This window comes from Sylvia atricapilla, chromosome Z (genome assembly GCF_009819655.1).
Source record: "Sylvia atricapilla isolate bSylAtr1 chromosome Z, bSylAtr1.pri, whole genome shotgun sequence".
NCBI lineage: Eukaryota > Metazoa > Chordata > Aves > Passeriformes > Sylviidae > Sylvia > Sylvia atricapilla.
The window spans coordinates 40948719-40954718 of NC_089174.1; the positions used below are offsets into that span (position 1 = coordinate 40948719).

General features: G+C 35.9%; 1 long non-coding RNA gene across 1 annotated transcript; it reads right to left on the reverse strand.

Moving 5' to 3' along the window:
- Positions 1-3436: 3436 nt before the first annotated feature.
- Positions 3437-5458, reverse strand: LOC136373783 (uncharacterized). Its single transcript, XR_010745735.1, has 2 exons — positions 5243-5458; positions 3437-4697 (listed from the first exon to the last, which is right to left on the reverse strand). It is a non-coding gene; the product is annotated as an uncharacterized lncRNA (long non-coding RNA).
- Positions 5459-6000: the final 542 nt, after the last annotated feature.

Below are 6000 nucleotides of genomic sequence, written 5' to 3' on the forward strand. Positions count from 1 at the left end.
AGTTATTTTTAAATTACATGGAACTTGTGTGGAATTCGGGCAGCAGTCTTGATCCAGTACCTAGAAAATACATCAGTGGATAAAAGGTAAGAGTAATACTAACACACTTCTTTCAACTCTGCTCAATATGGAAAATGCATCAGAGTGATTGTCAGGGGAATTTTAGATTGGAGCACGGTGATATTTCACTGGAATAAAGTGTACTATTTATTCTTGATATAATGTCTATTTTTAGTTGTGTAATTTTCATGTAACACTGTTATGCTAGTTTTCCATTTGGAAAATCTGTACCACACTGTCTATGATTAAAAGCTTCTTTCAAATGTATATTTTTCTATTTTTATGGTGTTTATCCTTTAGGAGGCTAAGGAAATGCATTTCTTATCAGTAAGAGTATTCCTATTAATCTGGGGTATTTAACCTAAAAGTCAAGAAACAAACGAGGTACTGTAAAGACAAAACTGAAATGTTAATTATAATTGTGTAGCTCATATCTTTCATAAGGATTTTTCAAATATCTTTTTACTTCTGAGTAAAAATCAGAAGGTTCACTATTACTATTATAAAAACCATCTCATATGCTTTGTTGATGAAAATATTGTGGCAGTTGGGAACTGCTCAAGCTCAGTTAGTTAAAGCAATTTCAGAGAAGGCGAATCAAAATAATCACAAAGATCAGAAAAAAATGTGAAAAATATACCAGAGCTCTGAACTATATGGACTTGCTCTGTTTAAAGAAATCCAACAAAACAAAAACCAACTAACCAACCAAAATACCACAAAACACAAAAGATTGCAGGAGAAGACTCAGAACAGCATGCATGACCTATTTTCTTGACTGCATCTATGATTTAGTGTATTAATGTCGGAAAAAATATGCATACACCACAAATTTAGGCTATCATACACCCTATACATAGATCTTAGCCTTAATAGTGCTCAGAAACTGAACATTTCCCTGCTTGGTGCCTTGCACCAAGTCCATAGGTAATTGTGTCACCTGACTGGTGTGTTTCCACCTGAAACTCCGGCTACTGGAAATTTATCTCAGACTCTGACAGTCTTGTGGATAGGGTAAGACCATCTCCATTCACAAGGTAATACTGCAGTGCCACCTAGAAGACCCTTGAGCTATGCTCTGCCACCAAGGGAACACTGCTGACTCAGTTTGTCAGGATAAGTCTGAACAAATTTATCTTTTTGGACCAAATCTCTGATAATATAATTTTCCACCTGGGCCACAAAAAACCCCACCCCAACACTAAAGGCAAACAGCCTTGAAAACAGAACTCTTCACAGTACATTTCCTGCCTGGGGGAAGGATGAAAGTACAAATAACATATGGCTGATGTGGTCATGCTCTTTTAAGCCCTAGCAGTATCCCAGACAGCATGGGAATAGGTGCTGAGTGAGAACATGTAAGCAGTGGAAGAGTGGAAGAGAGGTAATTTCTGAGGAGCATTGCAAGGTGCTGAAATGGAAGGACACACTGGCGTTGCAGAAAATATTTTTGCTGGGATTGTAGGGAAATAGACTGTTGAAGGGGCGAGCTTAGCATGTAGTGAATAATCCATTACCTGTTATTTATTATACAGCAGTTGGCCCTCAAACATTTATTAGCTGTTTAGTGCACTTAAATTTAATATAAATGAAAGGTTTTCTTGGTTTTCATTGCTGGGCTTTTTGAGGGATGAGTTTGTGGTTTTTGCAGGAGCAGGAGAGGTTGGATGTTTTTGCTTTTAGAGCTATTGATAAATGTCCAAGTCAAGGGATTAGTAAATATTTAAGTTGGTGAGGAAAAGATTACAGTTCTCAAATTTCATTTTTAACATTGAGTGGAGACCAGAAGAAAAACCAGATTATAATTCTGGGCCCTGTTTTGGAGGGTTAGACAGTCAAGACAGTTTTCCATTCTTATGAAACATGCTTTATATTTTCTTAAAAGTCAGTAAACCTGAAAGTCCTAAAGTAATGAAATCCCCCAAAGGATTATCCTTTACTGTTGCTCAAACTTCCAATTATATTATGCTATTCAGCAAGTTTTCTATCAGTTTAAAAATAAAAGACAACTAATTTATGGAAAAAATATCAAGCCAGAAAAATTTGAATGCTTACACCATTACACTGGAAAAAATATTATTCCTGTATCTGACACACAGTCCTACGTTCTTCCTGTGGCTAGTCATTCATTCCTGACTTGTCCTGCTGTGAAGATCGGTGTCTTAACCATGAGGTCTTCCTTCACTTCCCCACTGTTCAATGTTCAATGTTTCTACTTTTTGTGATCACCACTCACCCTCTCAGGCTTAATACAAATGTCTTACTACAGATTGACCCCTACATGAAAATCTTGGTTTGCATGTATGTCTTCTAGCTTACTTCTCTTTGACCTCCTGCAAAACTTTTTTGAAATTGCCCAGGATGTTTTGAGAAATTTCTGCACTCAGTTATGCTGTGAGCAAAACTGATGTGACTATTTTTTCAAGTCCTTTAGAAGTGCTGCAAGTATGTGTGAACCAACGCTTCCTAAAAGCATCAAGTTATATCAGTACTAATCTTACAGTTACAGAATACTACATATGCAGAGCAGTGTCTTTGGACAGGTTAGCAAAGGACAGTCTTTTATGCTTAATGCAAATCTTTTATTGTTGTGCAAGTACTTTAAAAAAACTGTGCAAAAGCAAAATTATAAAGTGGTAATATCCCATTGTCAGAGAGTGTGAGTAGAAGTGAAAATCCTTAGTTAATTACAAAAGGTGATGTGTATAACTGAGATATGAGCTATATTGCCTCCTTATGAGGGCAGAGCGTGAGGTTTCCTTGTACACTCACCATGTGTAGGTACAAAGGTCAGCCATGGAACTGCAGATACATATGTTGCTTTATCACTTAACTGTCCTGGGTAGTCCAATGGGAAAATTCAAAGGTAACTTCAAGGTAAAAAATTCAAGGTAACTTTTCTGAATTGTTTTATAGCAGTAATTCTGTAGGAAATATTCTCCAGATATTTTAAAAAATTTCAAGTCTCAAAATGCATTAAAATGTTGTATGTTTGAATTTAAGATCCATCCTGATGTAAATATTTCTGTATCTAAGTTTAACTGGTATCCTTTGACATTATGGTATGACTTTGAGCCAAGATAGGTTTAAATTTAGCGCTGCTGATACTTTTTTTCATGCTGTAATATAATATTGTGGGAAATAGCATCAGACGCTTGGACAGTGGCCACCTAAGATAATTCTGGGACAGAACAGCAAGATGTCCTGTTCTTACACAGTTTAACAGCTTGCTTCCCCAGGAACAAGTTTTCCACAGCTACTGTTTTTTCTTTACACAAAACAAAATACCTGTGTCTACTTCACCCAGACCTTTGATTAACTTTGTACAGCAGCCTTGTCATAGCAGAAATCTGCAAGTACTGCAAAATACAAGGAGTTTTATGCAAACATGAAACAATTTTATTTCCCCCTCTAAGTCTCCAGGGAGAGCATCTTCTGCACCATGCCAGCATAGCATGTTTTTGTAGTTAGGCAACTGCTGCTCTGTGATGATTTTGGTTATAGAGACCAGCCTGTCTGTCTCACTCACCCTCGTAATTATGTTCAGCAGTTGACACATTGGTACCTTAGATTGCTATCTTTTTGGGCAGGAATCAGCTGGCTTTATTTGGGGGTCTCCTCTAGTTAAATTATAAGGAGGGTGTAGCAAAGAACTATTGTGCCATACTGAAGTACTGACAGTGCTGTACTGAAGTACTGATGAAATATATCAGGGGGAAAATGCTAAAGGATCAGTTATTTATAGCTCTTCTTGATATTCAGGTGCACAGGTTAGGCATCTGTGCATTTACATATAAATGAGAAATTAGTTTCTCTTTTCAAAAACAGGAGTCAGGACTTCAGATGATATAAATCTTTTGCTTCAGTGATTAAAAAGAAAACTTCCAAAAACTGTAGGTCTTCCTTCCTGAATATAAAGACTGGCAATTAAGAAAGTCAGCATGCTCTATGAAGTCTCTGATTGTTATGAAGCACAACCTCATTTTTTGTATTGACTTACTTTTTTTTTTCCACTCTTTTTTATTTTTCTTTTACTGAACATCTGAGAAATCCACCAAACATCATACAACTTCATTGATAAAAGGAAAAGTCCAAATACTTCTTAGGACATTTAAATCCTCTTAACTGTTTATAAAACTCAGTTTTATTCTACTGATATGCTCAATTTTATTCTGCCAATATCTGTCAGGTGTCTTGGAGGCTATGGCTATAGTAGAACTGGTCATCAACATCTTTTTTGTGCCAGTCAAAAATGCACGCCTAGTTGCTGCTGAATTTCTGTGTATTAAAATGGCCAGTGTTGGGTAGCCTTTACTACCTGGAAACTAGTAGTTCATTCCTCACTGAAATGTATCTATTTCAGCCAGGTACTGACCTGTGGAAGTTGTGGCAAATTTAGTTATGCTGCTGCAGTTTAATCTACCAGTGTTCATAAGTAAGCACACATCTATTTGAGAATTACTGAACTGAAGAGTGAAGTAGCTGACAAGATGGAAAAGGTTGTGCTACCCAGTCTAATCTAAACATAGTCATGAGGTCAGGAACTGATAAAAAGGTGTAAAAGTCTTCACAGTGAAATGAGCAGGCTCTGAATTCACTGTATTCACAGTCTTTCCTGAGGTCTCTCTTGGAAACATCTGCAAGGAATGATGTAATTAGGAAATTATTAAAATTATCTAATGACATTGCTATCTCCTATTTCTATGGTTACTTCCTAGTTTGAAGAGGAAGAAATGTTACTGACAACTAATAACCTGCATGTGCATTGGCAGTTGACATTCCTGTCTTTCAAGCTTTCAAGATTGCTAATTCGAATCTGCTAAACTCATTCACCATTGATGGCAGTAGTACATTAGCTTATTTGGTTTTTTCAGAATTTGTTATATTTCTTCTTATGATTTTCCACTGTACCTTAATTGTATTTTAAGTTATATTAAAGGAGATTGATCTGGTACTGATAGAAAAATTAACTAGAATTATCAGATCTGAACCGAATGACATACTCTGAAGTTCAGCCACTCAAATATTTTATTTCTTCAATATTTTTTTTCTTATTACCCACTCTGCAAAACAGCGATGAATTTACTTAATTACCTCAGGATTAACTAAGAATAGTTCTATGAAATTGCTATGATAATTTTTGCCACTAGAGAGCAGATTTGCACTATAAATGCATGCTCACCTGAGATGTCAAAAGGCTGGGAACAGCATCCTGTGAATAGAACTTAGTAAAATGCATACATTAATATCGTCTTCTGAAAGCTACTTTAGATTCTTCTCTGATTATTATAAATAGTTTCTTTCAGAAACTATAATGGTTGAAAGTTGCGTGTGTTTGAGGACTTCAGTGAAATCCTGCAATTCTCTTCACGTTAACCTGAAATTCAGAAAGGAACAAAACATTAATTCATACTGTTTCAAGTATACTACTCTGGTAAATGTTGTATGAACTGACGGAAAATAATTAGATCAAATTAGTTTGTGTCTAATTCTTAAATGTTTCGCTCTCTTAAATCACCTTTCCTTTGCTTGGACATTCTTTGAAGGTATATTTAGAAGCAACTTGGAAACACCTTTTGGCTATTGAGGTATTGTGAAGTACCTATGGTGGGGAGGGGCAGGGCTTTCACAGTTTTTAAGCTTTCTGACCATTTGAGAGGAGCAAGGACTTGTCAAAAGCAAAAAGAAAAGCTCAGAAACCCTGTTGTCTGTCCAAATACACCACAAAACTGTAATATTCAGAGGGTAATTTTGAGTCTGTTAAAATCAATAGTTGTGCTAATTCTTTGATAAAATTAGGTGTAAACCCAAGATGTACTGTGAGGCAAGTATTCCTACAGGTGTTGCATCCTTCAACTGAGGACAGTTAATAGATATCAAAAGTGATATTTGATAAATAATTTTTATATGCTTTGAGATACTATTCTGCTATATATTTTC